The 24,891-nt window shown below is 39.8% G+C and overlaps 1 protein-coding gene across 1 annotated transcript in view; it reads left to right on the top strand.

Annotated features, from left to right (window-relative positions):
- Window positions 1-583: 583 nt before the first annotated feature.
- The window catches only part of PLPPR5 (phospholipid phosphatase related 5), a 205,873-nt gene continuing 181,565 nt past the window's right edge, over window positions 584-24,891 (top strand). The window contains exons 1-7 of the mRNA XM_086752913.1: window positions 584-819; window positions 4,288-4,459; window positions 5,039-5,165; window positions 5,340-5,385; window positions 6,257-6,415; window positions 7,658-7,814; window positions 24,753-24,822. The gene's annotated coding sequence lies outside the window, so the exon portion shown is untranslated. The remainder of the gene's footprint in view (window positions 820-4,287; window positions 4,460-5,038; window positions 5,166-5,339; window positions 5,386-6,256; window positions 6,416-7,657; window positions 7,815-24,752; window positions 24,823-24,891) is intronic.

The raw sequence follows: 24,891 nt of genomic DNA on the forward strand, positions 1-24,891 counted from the left end.
CTCTAGAGGAATATATTTGCCTCCTGCCCAAATACAAGACAAACTGCATCAATGTGCTTCAGTACATTGAATTACTCTGCAGCGCAATTAGAAGTATATGCCAAGAAGGTGTTTTGAGAAGATAAATCTTTGATTTCTAGCAGCAGCATGTGAACAAATGACAGTCAAGACACATCATCCTGACTATTCTGCAGTCGACTGGGAGCTCTGCACTTGTTGCATTAGGGGAAAGGGAAATAAAATTACCTTGGCGTCTCCTGAGTGGTTTTGCTTTCATTTTTGGCTAGTCAGCCATTACCAAAACAAACAGGGCTAAATTCGTTCTTTGGGTATCTTTGAAGTCAGAGGAATTATAATTGTACTGAATTCCAGGCTTCTTAGTATAAAGGCTGTGCAGAATCTTGCAAGAGAATCCCCTTTTGAGAGCTTGTCTCTAGTGGAATACAGTGTTTTGTGTGGCTTTTCACTATTCATCATGAGTCACCCTGCTGCCTGTTCAAAAGCTGCATTTGCAAAGAAGTGTTTTTGCATTTTCTTTCTCCTGAGACCCCATCTGGATTACTGCATCCAGCTCTGGAGCCTCCAACATAAGAAAGACGTGGACCTGTTGGAGCAAGTCCAGAGAAGGCCATGAAGATGATCAGAGGGCTGGAGCACCTTTCCTGTGAGGACTGGCTGAGAGAGTTGGGGTTGTTCAGCCTGGAGAAGAGAAGGCTCCAGGGAGACCTTATAGCGACCTTCCAGTACCTCAAGGGGCCTTATAAGAAAGATGAGGACAGACTTTTTACCAGGGCCTGTTGTGACAAGGGATCACAAAGGGTAAGCATTTTAAACTGGAAGAGGGTAGATTCAGACTGGATATAAGGAAGAAATTTTTTACAGTAAGGGTGGTAGAACACTGGAACAGGTTGCCCAGAGAGGTGGTGGATGCTCCACCCCTGGAAACATTCAAGGCCAGGTTGGACGGGGCTCTGAGCAACCTGATCTGGTTGGAGATGTCCCTGCTCCTTGCAGCAGGGTTTGACTAGGTAAACTTTAAAGGTCCCTTCCAATCCTGACTGTTCTATGATTCTGTAGAAAAAATCTTGTAAATAAAATTAAGAATTGTGCTTAGACCCATCAGTATGCTGTGGGTTAATCAGGAGATGGGTCGGCTAGGGTAAAGGTCATTTCAGTGACAGTGTTTTGTTTCCATTACTGCATTTAAAGGTTTCTTGATGCCCAAAAGACTTTATATACTTACCTTCAAATACTTGCTTTTGGGAGGCTGTTACAATGAAATTCTAACTGATGGAGAAACCCAGGCTTGGAGACAAACGTTTGTTAGTTTTCCCACTTTGTTCTCTTTCACATAAGAGCTGCTATATTTTCCAGCTTACTGTTTCCTCAGCTAGTATTGCCAACATTAGCTGTTTCCAGACTAATGGAAACTTTTTTTTCTGAATGAAGCAAGTTGTACTGCCATCTGTTTGAAAATGGAAAACATTTGTAATCTTTACATAAAAATAAATTAGATCTTACCGTAAATATAGAAGCAAACCACTGTTTGTGCCCAGATCTCAAATGCATCTTTGAAATAGCTGTGAGCTGGAAAAAACATTTGGGAATGTGAAGGAAGACGAGTGCTCTAAACATCTCACCACGAAATGCAAAAAGTTATTATTTTCTTTTGCTTCTTGAGCTCTTTATTCCTACAGGAGATGGCCTTTTGAAAAAGGAAGTATGGGAAATAGCAAAAGAAGGCATTTAGGGAAGAAGCACAACTGTCGCCTGAATTGTTGGCCTGGCTTTATCACATTCTAGATAGAGGAATGGAAGATGAATAGATTCACACCCAAATTCCACTGCAGTCATCAGCAGAAACTTTAGAACCCGGCCCAGGGGCCACGTGTCCACCTCCCTATGCAGCTGTTAAAGTGCAAGGATCTCTGAGCCTGTGTCCTGACGTACTTTTAGTTGGTTGACGCTGTTCTGTAAATGGGAGTGGTCAGGTATTATAGGTGCAACCACAGTGACAGACACATCTGTAATCTACCTAAGAGAGGTCTTGTGTAATTTTTGTTACAGGGATTCACGATCCTACAAATCTGGCCCTTTTTGTTCTCTAGTGAGCATTTTCAGGCCTCCTAAAAGAGCATGACTGCTGTCTTCGTTCTTTTTCTGCAATCTGCAGCCAGTGTGTTGCCTGGTGTTTTATTCAGGATATACAATGCTGATCTTTTGAGTAATTTCTCAGATTTATTAGTGTATGGAATAACTTTATAGTTACAGTTTGCACATTCAGAAATGCCTCAATTAGAAAACAGACAGAACTGCGGAAATGAAGCTACAAGTAAATGAACATGTAAAAATATTCCAGCTTTCTCTAACAAGTTTAAGACAGACCAGATTTCATAGTTAAGTATTCAGATATTTTGATCTCCCTGTTTTAAAACTAGATTAGGAAATGGAAATGCATTATCAACTAAATGAATTGATTGTCATCCTGTTTATGTATATATATCACAGAGGGAGCTACGCTTTTCTGTAACTTTGATGTGGCAACTGCCAGAAAAGAACAAGTAAAGAAACCAGCAAAAAGTACTGGTTTATATCTTTATTTGTGTATTTAGATACACTATGAAATTGCTAGAAATTTGCAAGAAGCAGGGTGTAACAAGTCATCCATCGCTTGATATCTGGTCCCCCAGCAGACATTTTGAGAAGTTCGGGAACTCTGCAGTAGCTTCTATGTGTTTGTTTTCATAAGAACATACACTGGCAGGCCTGTCAAGTGCTTGCTGTGTCAATGATCTCTCCAAAGTCTTTCTTATATTTGTTAATTGCCTGCAACTTGCTATGGTATGCCTATTTCAGAGATTTTATTACAGGGCAAAGGTAAGTACAGTGTTATAAAGTAAACCAGGAAAAAATTCACCTCTTCTCCCATGAATTAATTTGTCCAGAGATCTGTGTTGACTTTTTCATTCAATGCATGACTTGTCCAAAGTAGAAAATGATATGTGAAATTGAGAATCAAACTATCAGCATACCATCACTGAATTTTAGTTCATTTATACCACAATGAATCCATAATCAAATGGTTTTGAACCTGTTTGCACTGCTTGACACTTTTAAAATGTTAGACTGATATTATTACCATTTCTTAAGCATGAGACCTTCCTATGCTGGGAATATCCCTTATCAGATCTGGGTACTCTTCCTGTTGAAATATCTCTCAGTCAACAGATGGAGTGGGAATCTCCTTAGCCGATGGCTAATAGATAAGTGCTACTCATTAGAGGTTTCCTTTTCATGCTTGCCATCTACCCTTTGGGAAACTTGCTTCTTGTAATCTGTTTAGTAGTCAGTATGGACAAAGGTACTTCCAGGTGTGCAGGAATTAAATAGAATAATAGAACTGTGTTGGCTCTAGTATAAGCAAAGGGAACCTTTCCAAAATGATAATAAGTGAAGGTTTGGTGCTATAAGTAGAAAACGGTAGGTAAAGAAACCCCTATAACTACACCTTCATAGTGTTTGCTAGGAATCACATTGTCCACTGGCATGTATGGAAGTACGTAGCAGTGGAGAATCTGAGGCTGTATTTCCATAGCAGATTGTGAATTCCTCCTGGAATTCCAAAACTTGAAGTGTCTTTAAACAAACAGAAGCAGCTCTCTGGAGTCTTAAGTCATGAGCATGTTCTGTGAGTACCAGTTTACTCTGATTCAAATGCCTCCATAAAGTTGCTCTGTTTTGTTACAGAACATACGGCCTGGAAACAGCTGAATAGGTGTTGCACTGTGATTGCCACCACTGAGTCCTGCTATGTAACACTGCTGGAAATCGTGCATGCTGATAGACCGTAGTCAAACAGGCTATTATTGCTGTTACTCTGAGTCAGTCCAGACTTCCCCTCAACACCCAGCCTTCCTACTCTTCCCTTAACCCTTCTAGCTTCAGACTTTCATGATGTGACAGATTACGCCTTTTCTTTGCTGCTTCCAAGTGCTTAAATTAGTGAAATCATACAGGCTCCTGTTGCTCTGTGTACAGATAAACTTTGCTATCAGTTGCATAGCTGGTTGCGACTGATTTATACAAGTCCCAGCCTGAAGGTGATACGGACAGTGCCAGGCAATCACAGCGCTGCTATCTGCCTTTTGCTCTATATAGCCACGTTGAGTGCACTTCTGACACAGCCCCACCAGGAATGTTTTTTAAAAACATTTTTCTGACACAAATTGGGAGAGGAATGGCACTAGACCACTGCTGACAAACTGGAAAACCTTTATGTTTATCTAGGTCCTAGGTGGATTTCTGAGAGGATTTTACCATGACACTTTGGCCAACAGGAGCATGCAAACACTGCGACAACTTTATATGTCATTTCTTCAGAAAAAGGGATCTAGAAATCAATGACCATTTGTTGGACTGAAGCTGCCAGAACTTGATTTCAGCCTTCTCTGTGTCTGAGGTTGGATTTATTTTCATTTTTAAAATGAGTGATTGTTTTAAAACCAAAGTTAGTTCAAATCTTAACCTTCATCTGCTTAGTATCTCTCACAGGAAGTTAGCAGAGCAGTCTTTTGTTGAGATAGACATCCTGAGATTAAACTAATTATGTACAAATATTGTTTAGAAGTTTGTGGGAGAGTGTCATTCCACCCATTCCATGTACAAGTTTCACTGTAAATGTAGGGCAGATTTTAGATTCCCTCTGCAGCCAGTGGAGATGGGCATCTCCAGAGGGCACTTTGGCCATTTATAAAATAGATGAGCAAGTTACTTTCTGGAAGTGGCTGACTACGGGACCTCTTTCTGCTGGGCTAGTTTTCCTGTTGACAAAATAATGTTCTTCATTCTTTGTATAAACCCAGTGCAGGTCAGAACAAGTCTAATGTGTGGGCAAATGAAAGTCCATAGACTTTGCAAGTATATTAAATCAACATTTTAACATGAACAGAAGTATTTATGTTGCATTTTCATGTTAATGTGCATTCTTTATACCCCTAATATGTTAACTTTATTGGATTGTTGATACTATCAAATCTAGGAAAACTGAAATGCTATCCTGGAAGGAAACCAAGCTGCATCTATGTCTATTATCCCACGTTGGCAAAATGCGGCGCAGCACACTACGGACACTTCTGACAAAGGCCTACCAGCCTCACAGTAGGCAGGTAAGGAATAATCTGCCCTTCCCTCTTCCCTTATGGGCCTTACCTGATCTGTGGCAATTAAAAATTGGCTTGAATTTGGAAATTTTAAATAATTTTTCTACAAGGCTGATATCCTAATTTTATGGAAAATTCTGGAAATAATTACTTAATACCTTTCTTAATATTGACTCATAGGTTTCAACAGCCTTCTGTGGCAACAAGTTCCACAGCTGATGACACAGTAAGAGTAAGTGTAAAAGTATTATTTTTATTTTCTACCTTTTATGAAATGCCTTCTTGGTTTTGAACAGAGATGCACACAGATTAGGAGTCTTTAATCTTCCTTACTTTGCCTGCTCCTTTCTGCATTGTTTCTAAAATAATTTATTTTAATATTCTCTGTTTTTTCAGGGAGTAAGGTCTGTATTTTAGCCTTCTCAAGCCTGTTCTACTTCTCCAAAATCTGTTCCATGCAGAGATCAGAGTGCTTATAGTATTCTAGACAAACTTGTGCTAATGATTTCTATAAACACATTCTAAAATTGTTATTTACAGTTTCAGCCTTTATATATATATATATATTTTTTTTTTTTTAATTTTGGCTACCGCTGTGTGCAGTCAGATCTTTGTTTCCCTAAGATAATGCTGGTGTCCATTTCTTGACCAAATATTGCCATGTAAACATACCTACAGCTAATTCAGAGTTTGGCAAAGTGTCCTGGTAATTCACACAACATTTATAGGCTTTGATTTTTCCTTTCTCATTTTCTCCATTCACCTAGTGTGCTTGCATCCTTTTTTTTTTTTTTTTTTGTAATAGTTTCAGATTTTATTGTGATGTGCATGGTGTATTGATTGATAGTGGAACTGAGAGTGTACACTCCTAGGTAGAAATGAGAATCCACAGTAATCTGTGTGGGAACACTTTCATTTAATTTGTAACTAGGCATATTAAAGAAAGAAAACCCATGTATTTATGTTACATGAATTATTTAAAAGAAACCATGAACACTAACAGCTATAGTTAAATGTGTGAGAAAGAAAAAAGCACAGGAGAAATTTGGTAATTTCTAGACCCATTCCTAATTCATCTGCTTATTTCTCTAAAACAGACAAATGTCTCCACCAAAAAAAGTCCAAGACTATGAATGTCCAGGGTTGTAATTTACCACAAAGCAGGCAAAAATGACTGTGGTTAATTTTCTTCTCTGAGAGTTCTGTCTGAAATTAATATTCTGAGCATCACTATTAAAGCAGGATGTGAGAGAAAGGTAAGCAGCCAAAGGATACTTCTCCTTCATGCAAAAGGAAAGCCTCTTGCATTTAAAATAAGCTCTATTTGTGCAGCAAATTCTATAGACAAGGTGGGAGCTGGGAAGAGGCAAAATGCAACAGAGAAAAGTGGAAGAAGAGACATTGAAATACAAAGGCAATCTAAGGATATAATTTAGAGAGGTAAGAGAAAGGAGATTGAAATCATCTGCTTTTAGCAACTTAAAAGAGAAGATTAAGGTGCAAGAGTGATTGAAAGGTGAGAACCGATTTTGAGAACGAGAAAAGCTGAGCAGGAGTTATAATTTATGGAGGTTAGGAACTGAGAAGTTAAGTCAAACATATGAGCTTCATAAGAATGCAACTTCTGATAGTGGAATCATCACATAAAACAGCACAAAACTCATTGTGAGGGATGTTTAAGGCAATCTGTGCTGGAGATCGCTCTGTCCAAAGAAGATGCACAGAGCAAGGCAAAAGTTGTTTTTGTTTATTCTTGTTTCTCAGTGGCAGCTCTCCTCACAATGATTTTTGCTGCTTTTCCTGATCATACAGAATGTTTAAACTGGAACTGGCTAATTAGACTCTCATATTAAAATAAACAGTTCTAGTTCTGACTGTGAAGAGTTGTGTTTTAAATTGACGCCAAACCACACAATCTGTATATCTATGTAAGGTGTAATTACTGCTATGCATGACTGCTCTGCTGATGGCCAAATCAGCACAGTGACCACAGTGTTTCTTCTGTATTCAAAATCACTCTCTAATACTGTTTAACATCACAGAGGCAGGTTTAGAACAGCTGGATTAAATTGAACTATAATTCAATATCTCCTTTTCCTTTCCTCTTCAGCTGTCTTTCTGTCCTCTCTCTCCTTGTTTTCCCCTTGTCTCCCAAGAACAGCTATAGTTGCAGTCACAGAGATATTTTAAGATTTGTGTAGTCCTAACTTTGAAATAGATACTCATCTATTGTGAATAGGCACAAATGCATTGAAGGTATGCTGGATTAATACAAATAGTTCTCTGTCCTGTCCTCCCACGTCTGAAAACACAAGAACTCATAATCCAGATCCACACCATAGTTGTAGATATATAAAGTAGGAGGGTTTTTTAGTAAACAAGAAAAGCAGAATGCTATGGAAAGACAGATTTTGATAGTCACATTTCTTAAGAGCAATATGCACCCTAAATAGCTTTTAAGAAATTGAAATCTTACCTTTTTTTTCTTTGACGTTCAGAAACCAAAGTGTCAGAATCCATTTGAATGTCACATTTATCACTCACTACCACTTTGGAAATGACGACAGAGTAGAAGACTGAAAGAAGTACAGTCTGAGATGATAAATCCTTTTGATGATGTGTTACTCTGCTTTATTCATGCACATATCCATCCAGGTGAGATCTGATCTTCTGTGGGGTTAAGAAAAACAGCTGGAAAAAGATATTTTAGAAATGTCCATGGTGGGGCTAAGAAATACTTGCTAAAGACTTTTCCTCTGATAAATCAGTTATCATCTAAGGGACCTACTTATGTTGTTAGTGGGTTTACTTGTGTTGTTAGTGGGTTATAATCTAGTAAATATTTAACTTGCTAAATAAGAAACTTGGGGCTGTGTGACTTATAAATGGGTGTAGCCCTTACTTTGGCATTTATAGTGGCCCTTTGTTCTGGTCATAGCCTAACTAAATTAGCAGGTGAGGTAAAGATTGTGGTGATTTACTGTAATTTCTGGACAGATAAAAATGCTAGGTAGGTGCTAAAGGTTACTTTTAACAAAAATTCTAAACTTTCATGTCATAAACTATTTAAAATGAAATAAGTGTGTTGACAGTCTTCAGGAAAAATCACAGCAAATGCAAAAATTGAACTTCTGTGATCAGGAATGCTAAATTTTCTTAGAGATACAATGAGAGTACTGTATTGGATATGGAATCAATACGTGTTTTGTTTCATGCAAAATTGCTTTGAAAGCAATAATTTAAAGGCACCTGTTTGATTTTCCTGCATCAGGTTTAATGACATCTTGATTTATCGATCTAGTGGTGTGTGAAGAACGAAAGGAAACTGGGTTCCTTATTTGACAGGATGGTGTACTTGCTCTCCGAGACATATCTCAGACTGTGCAGGACTCAGCATACATGATGCAGAGAATATCTGCACCAAATCTGCAAAAGATTTGGCTACAAGAATATGCAGTCTCAAATATTCAAGTTGTATATTAGACAAACTGAAAAATCTGGAAAAGCTACTTCTCTAAGCAGATACATTAGGAACAAAGAGTTAAGGAAGTGAGGAGGCTGGGAACAGGTCAGAAATGTGATGGGCCGTTGCCACTTGCAGTGGAAGTTTCAGAGGGTTGGGGAATTTGGCGTGTAAATATCTGAACTGTCATAGAAAAACATGGTCTTTTTAGTTCTTTCCATTCTGGAGATGTGGAAATAGGCCAGCTGGGATATTGTTCTGTCTTTTGTAATACAAGTAAAGGTAGGTTGGCACAGACGTTGGTTAGCACAGAAACACCAGCTATGCAGCAGTCTGGGTCCAAGTCTACCATACTTGTGCTGGCTGATACAAGCAGTGTACCCCATTTCCCAGAGGTGACTCCTGCTGCAGAAGATTACCAGCTATAAATAAGGTCTGCTCTTTACTGATGGGGAGGTCTGCTGACTCACTAGTCACTGAGTTTTGGCCGCCTACCAGCAGAGCTGAAGGCTGGTGACCTGTGTCACAGTACCAGCTCCTAGCCTTCCTTCTTGATTCATGGTTCCATCTTTTGGGTAGGTAAACATAAATGAACTGGAAAATATAATTTAGTAGGTGTTCTTTCTACAGTTGGCCAGGTAAAATGCCTAAAAATCCTTTGCTTCTTGTGCATATATTGCCCTAGTTATTTATCTTCAGGAACAGATAAGAAAAATATGTTAAATATTAGTGAGGAAATAATTTTAAAGGAAAATTTTAAAATAACTTTTAACTGCACTGACTTGAATATCAACTCCTCTATGCAAGATTTGCATCTTTAGATTGCATAGCAACCCCAGTGTTGCATTTTAAAAAATATTTCCTTTAAAAAGCATTCTTTACATCGAAATCTTTCCGGAACGACTGCAGCTGTCCGGCTGCGGCGCGGTCTGTGTCTCGGTGACAGCCTGCGGGAGCTGCGCGCCGCGTCCGCACCGTGCGCTGGATCCGCTCTCCCCCTCCCGGGCTCTCCCGGCGTTGCAGGGACGAGCCCGCGCTCGCAGCAGGCGGGTTCAAGTTCGTTAAAAAGTTTGTGCTACTTACTCGGACAGAAACAATCTATTTTTTTAATATTTCCCTTTTGCGTTGTTTTTTTATGATCTCTAAAAACATACACATGGGATTGCTTTTTGCTATAGGCCTGTCAGCCTTTAAAAAGGGGATCAGGAGTGTAATCGTGGTATCATAATTATATAATTTATATGCATCCCCTACATATATATTTAATAAAGACTTACTGCATGCCGTGTTCAAGCGTTACTCACAAAGGTTTAATTCTAGTCTACTGTGAAGGTTTCAGTGAAATTTAGGTAAACTAATACCTGAAGAGTGACACTAAAAGTGAGATGAAAATGTTAACAAACACACATGAATAATTCAGAAGAGACTGGACAAAATGGAGAGGTGCCTGCCAGACTCTGGTGAGAAAATCCCTTCCTTCATGACATAGGAATTTTCCTGTTTATTCATGGAAACATTGTCTGAGTCTCTGCGATGCAAAAGACAGGCCCATGCAGTTAGTGCTCTACAGGTTTCGTTTTTGACATTTAAAAATAGGCATAGATGTACATTAAGGCCCACAGGCCATGTTGGCTTTACTTTATATTGGGACGTTTGTCTTCATATAGCAGTGTCTGTAGCCTAATATTTTTTGCTGTACTCCAGGAACGTTGCTTGTCTGAAGAGATAATTTTGTTCTCAGAACTGCTACACAGTATTGTAGATATGATTATACTTTCTTGGTTACTTTCTTTTTAATCTTGCTGCTATTGAATTTTAACCCAAACCAGCTTTAAAGCAAAAGAATTCCTTTTCCTCCTCTGTTAAGATATCATCTTTTTTACTGTTGCTCAGTTTAACCAGAACAGAGAAGCAGTAGCATGGTGGGTTGGCAACTGAACAGCTCAGGGCAGCTGATGGATTTATGCTTCATTATTTTTTGTTCAACTGGTCAGATATGAGATGCAGTAGCAAAGTGTGTGAAATCTCCAATTTTCTATATATTTCTCGCGAAGTGTGATGTAAGTCAGTCAAGCGCTGTATACACTTAGACTTCCTTAAAATTGGGGTATTTTATGGAGATGTTGAAATGCAAATTTACAGCTTGACTTCAAGTCTCTACATATTTGCAAGTATTGCCCATGATCATTAAGAACTGATCCACTGCTATGGATAAAATTTGTGTTTCATTTGGCACTGGATCACCTTTCAGACTAGTATTCTTGAAATCAATTTAAATTATATGTTTAATAATACATTGTTCAATTTTGTGTTATATGAAAGTGACCCACCCTCACTGTGTCATTTCCTATGCGTCATTTTCCTACGTGAAGTTCTGCCAGACTTTTATCTGAAACACTGAAGTGCTGCTCTGATTGAATTTGATTCCTGGCATTAGATATCTGGGCTAATTTAGTTGCCTGCTTTTTAAGTGTGTTATAAACATTTCCAAAGAAATATATACAATTGTTTATGACTTCCAGTCTCTCACAGAGTGCTGAAAATAGATTGCTTTGAAGTTTTGTTACTATATTTAATTTCTGTCCGAATAAAAATAATTTTATTTGTATTTAGGCATGTCAAAATACCTTTGGTTAATCTTGTGTGAGAAAGCCTAGATACAGAAAAGCTGAGAGTGGCAAAGGCCACTCCTGGTATTTTTTCTGTCATTTAAATGTCACTGGAAAAAGATCCAAGATGCTGTAGGAGACATTCCTCTTAATGCTTAGCTCTGTGACTTGTGCAGCATAGCTGCTCTCATTTGCTTAAAATGTAAAAATAAATTTTACTCTTAGAGAGAATAAAATTACTTTAAATTGCTTTATTCCATTATATCTAATTTAAAAAATTGCCTGCCCATCTGTTTGTCTTTCACATAACATCACCTCACTTTGGAAGATGCATCCTGATTCCAGGGGTGCATCTCTGGGCACAGCACAGAATGCATTTTATTCCTCTGTTAGGCTCTCATACAGAAGAATTTATAGTGTCTCTAAATTACTGGTTTAGTTCGGATCAGGAATGTGCTTTTGAAGCCAGTCTGCTTGCCCCTACTAAACATGCTTTGATTTACATGATGGAGCAGTCTTGGGGTGCTTTATTGGATCTCTTTCAGATGAAACTGAAGAGGATAATGTGTTCCAAGAGCACATTCAGTGCTCACCAAATGCATTCAGCCCCTAATAGGACCTGATTAGTTCTTGTCTGAGGTAAACCCCCATGGAATATGCATAGTGACGATGTCAGGTCATGAGGACCAACTGTTTCATTCCACAGCTCTGTTCCTAGTGGTCCCCAGTCCTTGCTGGTGTGTACATGGCCTTTGTCTTGTTAGTGTGATTCCTTTTAGCAGAGGAGGTTATCTGTCTCTTTGGCCTTGGAAGTCTTTGTGGAAATGTCTCTTAACAATTATGTTTCTGTGAGACCACACATCCAATTGCACTTTCTCTGTTTTGGGAGGGAAGGAGGAAGGAAATCAGTTCTTTGCCAGAGCCCAGTCTGAGACTTTTGAACAGATGGCAGATTGCTCAGTGCGGGGGTTCTGTTTCGGCTAGACTAGAGAAGCCAGAATCAACTGCATTTGTATTAAAATATCCCCAGAATCAGAGTATTCCCCAGGTACTCTCTGGAGATTAACTTCAGGCTTGCCCCTTCTACAAAAGTGGGAGAGTGGAGAGAGACACAAAGGGAGGTTTTCCAGCTACCAACAGGGAAGTGACAAAATGGAGCGTTCTCTCCTTACACCATATAAATCACTCCATATATTTCTAGAGTCTTCTGGGAGACATTTTCACTTCCATTCTCTTTATTGTCTTCCCAAAAACCACCTCCCAAAAAGGAGTGATAGAGGCTGACCTTCAGATGTCATGTTTCTTCATGTGGTATCTTTTTTGAGAAAGCTTAACTCTAGTGAGAGTAAAAGAAAAATAAACCAGTAATGATGAGCTACTGCAGTCCTAATGGAATGCTCCTAGACTGATTGGGATTTAATGGCATGACAGTGTAGCAAATTTCTGTATTTTAATGAGATAAGCAAAATATCTGCCCTTTACAACATCGTACTGTCAATAAGCTGAACCTGATTAAATTAGAACAGAAGCAGTTTGCAGAGTGAGGCAGGTACACTGTGGAAACATGGAGTTCAACGTCAGTGACATAACAAAGATTTTTAGGTATAAATCACAGCCACAAGAACCTAAAAAAATTAAATTTGGAAAGCTGCACACACATTAGCAGACTGGATTGTTGATGCTGCTTCAAGTTTTTTTCTTTTTTTTTTTTTCCTTCCTTTCTTTTTCCTACTTGGTAAAAGCTCAGAGTACTCTATAGGTTGCAATGATCTATGGAACAGAAAGTGTGTAAGTGTCAGATTTGGATAGTTTGAGATCAAATATCCTCAGTAAGATGGGAATATTTGGTGCTTATAGGATAGTTCAGAGCAGTTTGGGGGTCATCCTGGTTTTCTGATTTTTTACTATGATTTGACACCTGTAATTCTATACTATGGTTGAAGCTAGCATTCATGGATATATCTAAGGTTGATGTGTCTCTAGCACCTAAGAAAAGGGAGTGATCTTCCTGAAGACTTTAGGAAATGATTCTGTGGAATTTAGATAATCTGTGGTAAAAGTGTCCTCCAGTTAGAAGTTCAGTCCAAGCAAATGGCTTGAGCTGAACTCACAAAATACTCAATGTACTCTTCGGGTATGAAATATGCTACTCATTTTTGATCCTCACTGGAACTCAGAGACAGGAAATAAGCTTCAAAGAGATGTTAGTGTAGCAGTGTGTTACTAACTCCTCTTTGCAGCTGGACGAAACCTGGAAGAATTTGGGATAAAGCTGAACTGTCTTAATGAAACAGCATTTTAAAAATCATATTAGTTACCAAGCTAATAGCTGCTTCAAAATTTTGCTTTATTAACTGGGAAGCATTAAAAGCTCAAAACCACTGTGAAGGATGTGTTAATCAAAAATATTAATGAAATGTGCTGACCTCCAGATATATGTTCCCATGCACAAAAATAAGGGCTCTGTAATTGAGATCCATTAAGTATTGTGGCTGTATTGGCTGAGTTAGCAGCCTCAGGTGCTGGCTGGCATTCAATATTGCCAATTTTTTGCTCTGTTAGCTATATAAATGGGGGGGAAAGAGAGAGCCTTAACAGCAATCCAGTCTTTACTAATGGGAAGGTGCTTAAGATGTAAATGAAAAGCTCTCCTATCCCCTCTTTGAATATATATAGTAAGTGTATTCAGTCTGTCCTTGCTTTCCTCCTTTTAAAATAAATTTATTGTTTGAGACAGAGCTGTTCAGATTTCTGTGCTGCTCAGTGGTTGTGCTACAATACAAAGATCATAGATCTCATTCCCATCTAAGGACACCTCTTTCTTTCTGTAGCAGAAACTCATTAATTTTAATACGCAGCAGTGAAGCAGCTGAGTGGGCTTTGAGGTCTCCTTCATAGCAGCATGTTTTGTTGCTTCTGCACCACTGAGTTCATTATTCTTTTATTAAGAAAGCAAGGAGGAATACAGTGTGTAAGGTCCTAATGCTATCTTGCTCAGATATCAGAGGGCATCAGCGCTCTCCAGAAACATAGACAGCCTGCTTGAAAAATGAAATGAAGCATTCTTTGTTTTGTTTAATCCATGAGTGAGGAATATGTGGCACATATTTCTACATGATTTGCTACTTTTCTATTTCCTTCTTACTCTAAAGTTACGTGGCTAAGGCTAGGAAAATTGACTATGTAAGGAATAAATGCCAGCGATGCTATATAGGGCCAATAGACAACTTGTCTGCATTTCCTCTGAAAACAACTGTATGTAAGGTATTTCCTCAAGCCTCCAATATTTAACTGTGCTGACATGAGTATTTTTAGAGGTACACATTTGCTTTCTGTGTTGCTTCTTTAGAATCACAACTTCTTTTTAAGCCTTGGGAGCCTGGTTCCACTTATGCCAGTTCCTCAATGGGCCTGAAATTCCTAGCCTAATTCTGCCAGGATGCATGAGGGAGGATTCATAAAATCATAGAATAGTTAGGGTTGGAAGGGACCTTTAAAGGTCATCTAGTATTCAGGTCAGTGAAGCTTTTCAGGGGAGACATGCAGTGAAGCTCAACACCTGAGTGTACTGATTCAGGTGCAATTCAGATTTGAATTCAGAATGGAAGTTTGATTTGGCTGTCACACCCTCCAGCCTCTTTGTCCCACCTCTGTTCTGTCAATGCAAAAACAAATAGCAAATAGAGAATCTGTAAATTTCAGCATGCTGTCATTTGAAGTTCATACTCAGGCAGAATATGTGGTCATTTCTGTATATTCAATATTAGCTATGTTTTTGTTCATTGAAGAAGTATCTATTTAATTTCAGTTTTGATTCTGCAGAATTTCTCAGGGCTCAGCTATGGAGATTAAATCCAAGCAGTTGTTAAAGTTTCTAAGATCAAGTCTCCTTTCTTCTTTTCTCTTTTTAGGTTTGTCTCTCCTTACTGTCCCTATGTAAATATGCTCTTTTTTTTTTTCTGGTTTGCACCAAGACTTGTTAATTCTAATTTATACACTCAATAGTCTCCTTTGTATGCAGTAATTCACGTACTCTCAAAAATGTGCATCCCAGGCTCCAGGAAAGCCTTATCCAACCTACCTCTCCTGGGCAATGGTTCAGGAAAAAGAATGAAGGCAAGCATACTGGCATGTCTCCCAGTAACCCCATGCTGTTGTCTCCCTATGGTCATTGATTACTGTCCTGTCAAGAACTACACATGTTGATTGATGTGCTGTGTGACAGGGAGTATCTGCTGTGTTTGCTTGTTTGCAGTTTGTGTACAACATAAAGGTTCTCTGTAATGTCTTTCTGTTCTGTGCTGGGAACTGGGGTGTGGCTGGGCAGCAGAGAAGCAGGCAACCTTGCTTTCTTGTCCTTGTTACCTGCATAACAGGTTGGGTGAATCCTTTGGCAGGAAGACAAAGCAGCTGAGCATGTTTTGCTAAGTAGATTTTTGTCTGGCACGCACAGAATCATAGAATCATAGAATCATAGAATCATAGAATGGTTAGGGTTGGAAGGGACCTTCAAAGGTCATCTAGTCCAACCCCCCTGCAAGGAGCAGGGACATCCCTGACTAGGTCAGGTTGCTCAGAGCCTCATCCAGCCTGGCCTTGAATGTTTCCGGAGATGGGGCCTCCACCACCTTTCTGGGCAACCTGTTCCAGTGTTCTATAACTCGCATCGTAAAAAATTTTTTCCTAATTTCTAATCTAAATCTACCCCCCTCTATTTTAAAACCATTACCTCTCGTCCTATCGCAACAGGCCCTACTAAACAGCCTTTCCCCATCTTTCTTGTAGGCCCCCTTGAGGTACTGGAAGACTGCTATCAGGTCTCCCCAGAGCCTCCTCTTCTGCAGGCTGAACAGCCCCAACTCTCTCAGCCTGTCCTCATAAGAGAGGTGCTCCAGCCCTTTTATCATCTTCGTGGCCCTCCTCTGGACCTTCTCCAACTAGAGGGTTCCTGTGAAGACAAAAAGTCAAGCATTGGAAATGCTAAAAGAAAAAAAGACTTTCCTGAGGTGTGCTGCAACCTAAAGATGAAGCAAAGTTTATTGTATTTATTGTTCTCTCCACGTCTACATTAGTGTCATTGCTTTCATGGTTTCCTGAGAGTTTTATCAGCCATCAGAAATTAAACTTTTAGCCAGATCAACATTTCTGAATCTTTACACAGTACTCTGGGTGCCACTTGAATAGGAAGGAGGTGTAGGTTGTGATTTCTTGGAAGCAATGTGACCCTGGATCCGGAAAGCTGATTGGAAAGATTCTCTCACCTTTTATCATTGCCCTGTCAAGCAAAAAATAATATTTGCACAAGAGTAAGTAAACAACCTGTTTATATTTAAGTTAATCACTGGAAGAGTTGGTAACACCCATTTACTGTAGGAGGAAAGGTGTTTTCCATGGCCAGATGTCTGCATTCCATCCTTACGAGGATATAGTCAGAACCTCGGTGGCTGGCATGCTGAAAGTAACTGGCTTGCTATCAAGAAATCTCTGGTGGGTGATTGAGGAGCGTTGGAATCAGAATAATAGGTTGGAGTATGAAAAGACACATAAATCAACATTCTTCCTCTATTTTGTGCTCTGTTAGGCAAAGGGAGCTGGATGCCTGGTCAAGAGGCTAAGTATTCTGTGGGTTTAGTAGCTGGCTTGCTGCTTGGACCAAGACAAATTCTTACTCTGAAATATCTTCACAAAAAGCATTGAAGCTTCCTACCCAGAGAAAAACTCAGGCCTGGAGATAACTGAGAGTAAGAGAGTTAGTCAGGTTTTATGAAAAGAGCCAGATGATGGCAGCATAGAATGACACAGAAGACTGAGAAAATTCCTGGGTTAAGTACCAAGAGACCTGCCCTTGAAAACTGATTAAGAGGTCAGCCTTTCCATCTCATCCTCCACTTCAGCAGTGGCTTTTGAAATATAGGTTTATGGTTCTGGGAAGAAGAAAAGAAAACAATGATTTTGTTCTGTGCACGTGTTGATCTTTCATAAGCTGTGCAATAAATCAGCTCAGAAATCTTTTCTGTGTGGCACCAGAGAGAAGCAATTCAGCTTCATCCTTTCAGACCCAGAAATCTTGTCTTTTTTCCTCAGCAATTCTTCTAGCAAGTTCTACCCTCTACAAATAATATTTTCCTAATTCTTGTCATCAAAACCTGATATGTAACTACTGCAGACCCAGGACAGAATTCTGAATACAGCTCTGGATGTGTGACAGTAATTCTCAGCTTTGCGAGAGGTTCCACAAGCCAAGCTGCTCCAATGTTTTTATTTTAATGTTTATTGACAATGTTCCCCTCACAAGCTTATAGAAATAGTTTCCTGCATAAGCAAAAGATAAATGGCTGTAATGCACTTGAATATCGAATACTCTTCTGCCAACAAAGAGTACTGAATTAATGCTTATTACATCTGCAAAATCCTCAGTCTTCTTGGGGTTTAATTTGAAATTTCAAGGACATGGGTACACTACGGAACTCTTACAGAAAGAAGAGTTGCTGCAAAGAGGAACTGGGAGAGTACCAGCTTCTGAGATTCTAGGTGGGATGGGAGTGCAGTACATTTTAAGTTCAACAGTTTTCTGGAATTGCAGACTCTCATTCTGCTGTGACAAGCTCTGGCTCTCCAAAGCTCAGTTATTGTACAGTGTGCCCTAGTTTGTAGAGCAGAACCGACTCTTTTGCCTGCACTTCCTGCCACCTAAAGAAGGTGGTTTTCTAGATACAGCGGAAATTGTCAAGCCCTGCTTCGCTGAGCTGCTTTGAAAAAACTAAGGACAACAACTTTTACCTTTGTATTTGTGTAAACACCGTGCCTGGGACTGTGCTCATTGTGAATTTCTACCCCATCACTTGCAAAAGATGAGATTCTGGCTTATTCTGGCTTTATTCATTGTAATAGTAAATAAGGGAGCTTATTTGGAGCTAGAAAAAAAAGGGGATATTTCCTTGTGAAACCTACCTAGGGCAGCTCAGTGTTATGGCAAGAGAGCAGGCTTCAGAAGACAGTTAACTCTTCTTTCCATTACAAATAATAGGTGTTTGGTTGGTTCCTCTGGCAGGTAAAAGCAAATTCAAATCATTCAGTAGCACCAGTAATGGATGTCTGGAATTCCCACAGTCAGAGAAGCGAAGCCCTCATCATATGTGCAATAAAACAGGAAGGGGAAAATGCCTTAAGGGGGGGGAGAGATACCTGCTGCTACTTACTATCCAATGCCAACTAAAATCCTTTTCAATAGGGACAAATCGCTTAATATCCATACAGCAATTTGAAGATCTAAAGTACTTTAAGTGCTATTATTATTATTTTTACTACAGAAGCCAAGGTTGCTCTTCTAAATAGATATATTGGAGTTTTATCTTTAAAACATTGTATTAAAAAAAACCCAAAACCTGTGTGACTTTTTTTTCTGAAAAGGAATGAAAGATATGGTACATCTATCAATGCAGTAACAAAGCATTTACTATTAGACCCTCCACTTTGTATAGGCTTGGAGGAAAGGAACTTCTGAGTCAACACGTGGTGCCATTAAACACGTTTAAAGGTAGTTTAATAATAATCTTTTCATATTCTTTTAGTGCGTAGGACTCTTACTTAAAAAATAAAAAAAAGAAAATTGCTTCTTGGGGTTGAGCGCACTGTATTCATGCTGTTCTGCACCTCTGATTGTAAGTACTACAATCAGGAGGCTGAACAAAACATGACCATGAAAATGGACATAATAATTGTGGAGTGATTTTGCTAGTGCACATTTTCCAGGAATCCTAATGAGCCGTATGTCAGGGCTGTGCACACAGACCCTCAGTACCTGGCTGTGCTGCTCCTCCTCAGAGATCTGCATTTCTATTCATGAAATCTTTGGTGGCTTTTCTAACCCATAATTTTCAAGACAGCCACAGACTGGTGTGTCTGCTGTACAGTGTTTGCTGTCATTCCTTTGGAGTGAACAGGGATATCCTGACACTCTACCCTGTCACAGTCAATTATAAGGGTTTGAACAGCCCCAAGAAAACACTTTGCTCCTAATGAGCAGGTAGTTTAATACACAAAAGTTTTGCAGCTATCACATGGCTATGCTGAAAAAATTGCACTCTTGGTTGCAACAGGTGGTAATGCTGGAATGAGAAGACCTGCTGGTCATTTACTGTAGAATCAGTAACATTGTCTTTACTTCTTTATCTTCCCTGGGATAGGAAAGACCACTGTGGCTAGGTTATGAGGCTACGTGTGACTTTGTATGACCAGGCAATTCTTAGAAAGAGAAAATAAAAAAGTGGGAGCTGGCAGCTGAACTTCCTGGGTTCTTTGAAAGTCCTTATCTCAAAAATATACTTAAATAAAACTACATTTTCAGTTTCATTTTAAGTGCAGTGAAAGATTTTGTAGTAAGTTCTTCTGGGAGCTCTATAAATATACAGCATAAATTAAATTATGTTGTATGTCTACTTAATTTGATTTATTGAGCAGCATTTAGAATTGCCTTCTTACAGTACATGAACATGATAAGAATATATTTACAGGAGATAAGACAGATTCTGGGCTGAAACAAAGTGTCCGTCTGGAAATGGTGGAATGGTAACCAAAGAAGGTAGCATTTTCAAGTAATACATCTCACTAAAGCAATTTTATGTTGTTTCATTTTTAAAATTAAATGCTGTTTTCTTTGCTGACTCTGATGCATATTGCACTCTATCATGTGTTCTTTCTCCTACTGTTCATTTTTCTCAAGATGGATAGAAAGAACATTTTATTGTATTTGAAAAAACTGCTTTTTCTTGATTATTCTAACATGTAGTGATAACGCGTGACAGTATCAAAAACTGTCCAGAGCCTCCCAAACTACCTCCTAATAACAAATATAAAAAATAGTATAACTTTTTTTGGCCACATTACCTTCTGGGACATGGAGATTAAGATGATGTATACACATTTACTGTGCATATGTACTGTAAATGCCTGCAATACTAATATGATGTTATCCACTTAGTCCTGTGTTCTGTTTTCAATGTCTGTATTTGTAGATCATTTTAACAGAGTTGCATTTATCAAAAGGAAGAAACTAATTTTACTAAATTATTGCTTCACATATAGGGTGAAACTGTGGATTGCAACTGATTTGTAACTATAATTTGTCTTGCCTGTCTTCCTCTCATGATTTCAGTTTGCTATGACTTTATTCTTCACAACTAGTTACAAGTTGTTTCATAGCATTACTGTGTGCTATTATGTATTTGCCAAGTTTTACCCCGAAGGTATTTGCATTTCAGTTCTGAGTGAAATTCTTCCTGTACAGTAGGTGATTTGTAAGATGCTTTGTGATATTTGGTGATAAAAGGTGCTATGTAAATTATCTTTACTACCAGATGGCCTCTTCATGTTCCCAATTCAAACCCGGTGGGGGAAATCTCTCTGCAACATCAACAGAAGCACATCTGGTCCACACACAGCCTATGACAGTATTCTTTTGGATTGATTAGTCCTTCTATGGAAGTTCAAATGTGTTAGGCATAAGAAGAAGAAACAAAGCTTCTCAAAAATGAAAACCACTCTACAATGTGTTTGAGATATGCCAAAAGCTATTCTCAGTAGAGACAAGCACAACAGATTTTAAATTGGCTTGGTCAGAGTGAAAAATCACTTATAAAGGAACTGCTTACCAATGATCTGGACTTTCAGGTCAGTAGTTTGCTGCAGAAATGCTCCAGATCCTGCATATTCCAACACAACACACTATATTTCACTAAGTTCTCCTTTTCCTGTGTTGCTGACCACCAGTGTGCTGATATGAAAGTAAACGATGACTCTTGGTGCAGCTATGTTCTGTGTTGCTTTCAGATGAGGGAAACGAGTCTTACCTGTGGGGTGTGCTGATTGTCTTGCCTGCAGTGCAGGCAGAGTTTCCTTCTAGTGCTTACAGAAAAGCATGCCAAATTTGTGTCAGTGATTCTTTCCATTGCAGCCTCTTGCAATCTGAAAACATTTTCAAAATAAAAATGACAATGCCAGTGAGAATGAACTTTGACAGCAGTATAATGAAATGTGTGGGAGGGAGCACTCAATCTGTAGACTTTGAAAGAAAGTCTAATTCCACCTCCAGTCCTGCAAGATGTGGTATTGGACCAAGGACTTTCAGTACAAGTAGCAACAGTGTACAGTCTAATTCATGCATGGTGAGAACAATCCCTTCTGGTGCATGCAATATTAATACTCCAGGGTTTTCTCCATCTGTTGTCACGTATGCTTAAAGCATAACCTCTTTGAGGCAGGAAGTCACTTTAATGTTTCATGCATTTACTGTGCCTAGCACAGTCAGATACTGTTAGGGGGATATAGTCACCACTGTAGAACAAATAATATATATATATTTTTCTCTTGAAGAAGTCACAGGAATGAAGGAATAATAATATCAACCCTGGGTGTAAAAACTACTTCCTAAAAATACATGTATTTTTTTTATAACTGAATGTGGCTATAAAACTCTACTTTAATGAAGATCTAGATTTTAATATAATATAACTTATGGAAATCTACTGTTAAATGTACCAAGCAGCATCAGAAAAAGAGACTTTCTGTATTGGTGGGAAGATAAAAACAATAATAATGGTACCTGTGGTGAAGGCAGGAAAAGGAAACTGGGCTCCCTGATGGCTCTTGGCTCTCAGGGCACATGCTATCAGCATGATTTCTCAAGCATGATCTCTCAAAACTGTCACCTTTGCCCAGGCAGAAGTGTGTACTTCTTCATCCCCAAGCGCTAAGAAGCTGGACTGCATTTCTGCAGCCCTGTTAGGTGGAGCATTCCTGTTTGTAATCCTGCTATGGTCAAGAAGGTGACTTGCATGATAATATCACTGTGGGTCTATAGTGTTTCATGTGAAATATTTGTAAATCAGACATGTTAATGACTGGAAGGAACAAGGAAAGGGGTGATGGACTTTCCATTGCTTCAAGTAAAAAAATGAGTAGTTAGTGATTTGGAAGAAATTCTATGGGCTTCTAAATATAAAATTAGAGATTTAGTCACCCTTTGTGGACCTTATGTGTTAACCATATTAAAAAAGATGAGGAAGTAGGTGCTCAGAAGGAAAATTCTGTCTCTATATAGCAACTTCTAGAAGAAATTTTACTTGAAGCTGCCTTTTTTCCTCTTGATGAACTGAGTATCATCAACAAGTAATTCCAAGATGTTATTTTTTATCTTATTAATAGGTCATAGATAAGAAATAAATTAGACTCACATTTGCATATTTCCTTTTCCCCTATTGTCCTGCTAATAACCTGTACTTTGTGAAGTGAGCAGTGAGCATTTTTCCAGCAATGTGTACTAGAAAAGCAGAGCATGGACATGGCCATCTTGTTTGGTGCTCTGTTGAAGTATGGTTTTGTTTGGCTGATCTGAGGGAGGGCATTACATTATTCGTTGGGAGAAGCTAAGATATGTCTTGCACTTTTTGGGTGATGAACATCTGTTTCAATTGTATTTCATAAAATATTTCCTACTGGAAGAGCTTTGGTAAAAGTGCTTTGGCAAAGAGAGACTGCTCGAAGGAGTTAGGAAGGCAACTGGGAACACATTCAAGTGAGTTTTTTTTCTTTAAAAGATTTTTTTTCATCCTGAATTAAGATAAAAAGCCAAGAGTTTGCTGTCTCTCTTGAGATAAAAACTATGTTTTAGAAGAATCAAGTTGGAAATTTCAGTTCACCTTTAGCTACTAATAGGCAATACAGCTGCCTCTTGGGAAGGGCTGTATTTCTCAAAATCCGCTCAGTTCGCTCAAGCAAGTGCTTTTTAGCTGATGGTGTATTTCTTTTGTCATAATTTTGCCCAGCTTGAATAGTTAGCCAGGCATGAATGTGATTATGAATATTAGTGGAAGATTTCAATGACTTATTTCACTAAGGAGAATTCAATTTCAACTTGCTCAGACCGTAAGGGATCGCACAAATTTCAGACAACTGCTAAAAAGAAGTCCCTTCTGCAAATGGGGAAAACCAGCGCTTTTCATCAAGGAAAAACAGCAAACTATTGTCATTCTTAGAGCAGTATGAGTTTCACATCACTGGATCCCACAAAACGTCCTGAATTTTCTCTCTGTTGGGTTTCTGGGTCCTAGGTGCCTGTGGCAGGGTGCTGGCAGCAGGGGAGGAGGGGCTGCCCCGAGCTGGGCACAGTTCCACCCGCCCTGCAGCAGGGCCCAGCCAAGCCCCTCAGCCAAGCTGGGGGTAGCACCTCTCTGAAAGTGTATTTAAGAATGGGCAAAATGCCACAAAGGTGGTGAGGAGTGAGGGGTAAAAAGTGTGAGAAACAGCCCTGCGACCCTCAAGGTTGGAGAAGGAGGGGGAAGATGAGGCATTCCAGGCGCTGGAGCAGAGATCCATGGTGTGAACGGGATGAGAGCTCCTGAGCAGAGGCCTGCAGGTTCCCTCTCCTCTCTCCATTGAAGTGATGCAAATGTCTTTCAAGGGTTTACTGGTTGCTGTCGTAGTTCAGCCCCGATCGGGACCAGACTACGCAGTCTCTCTCTCTCGCTCCCCCCACCCTCTGAGGGAATAGGGGGAGATGATATAAGGAAAACGGCTCGAGGTTTGAGATAAGGACGGGGAGAAATCCTCAAAATCCCTCATTGTCGGGGGAAGAACTCCTCACATTCCTTCTCTGCTTCATCATGGGTCCATCCCACTGGCCACAGTCCTTCGTGAAACTGCTCCGGCGTGGGTCATCTCTTCCACGGGGTGCAGTCTCTCCAGAACAGCTGCCCCAGCGGGCCCTCCACGGGCCACAGCCGCCTTCAGGCCTCCACCTGCTCTGGCGTGGGGTCCTCCACAGGCTGCAGGTGGATCTCTGCCCCTCCATGGACCTCCATGGGCTGCAGGGGGACAACCTGCTCCACCATGGTCGTCACCGCAGGCTGCAGGGGAATCTTGGCCAGGAGCCGCATTACTCCTCCCCCTCCTTCTGAACTGACCTTGGCGTCTGCAGCCGTTCCTCACAACAGGCTGGTAGATGTCTCTCAGGATCCTTTTTACATCTTATTCACATCTCATCTCCTCCCCACTTCTTGCAGCCAGGCCGGGCCGAGTTGGGCCCAGTCGGCTGCCCGGCGGGAGGCCAGAGGGTGAGGCCTGCAAGGCCCATGAGGCTCGCGCCTCCCCCTCTCTGCCCCCCGCTCAGCTGCTTCACATCTTCTTCTCCGTTTTTTTTTTCCTGTTTTCCCTTTCTTAAATATGTTATCGCAGAGGCATTATCAGGGGACATTCTGCTTCCAGTTGGCTCGACCTTGGCCAGCAGCGGATCCGCCCTAGGTCCAGTCGAGTCCACTGAACAAAGGGGAGCGACTTCTAGCAGTTTCCTACAGAAGCTACCACCTTAGGCCCCCTCTCACTAAACAAAACCAGAACAGTTACAAACCACGGTAAAAAATATCTCATGTAGAGGATAGCATATATATGTTTCTGAGGTAAATAATAATAATGTATATTTTTGCATTAACCTTTTCATGTGTTTGTGTGTGTGTGTTCATGTTTTAGATCTTCTGAGGCAAGAAAGAAGTGTGGTTGCTTAGGAGACAGAAATATACAAGCATCAATATTTAATTCTGTAAGTAATTAACTTTTTGGTCATAATGCTTAAAACACTTGACTGGAGTCTAAAGGGATGGGAAACCTG

The sequence above is a fragment of the Chlamydotis macqueenii genome, chromosome 8 (assembly GCF_036417535.1).
Source record: "Chlamydotis macqueenii isolate bChlMac1 chromosome 8, bChlMac1.mat, whole genome shotgun sequence".
NCBI classification, from domain to species: Eukaryota; Metazoa; Chordata; class Aves; order Otidiformes; family Otididae; genus Chlamydotis; species Chlamydotis macqueenii.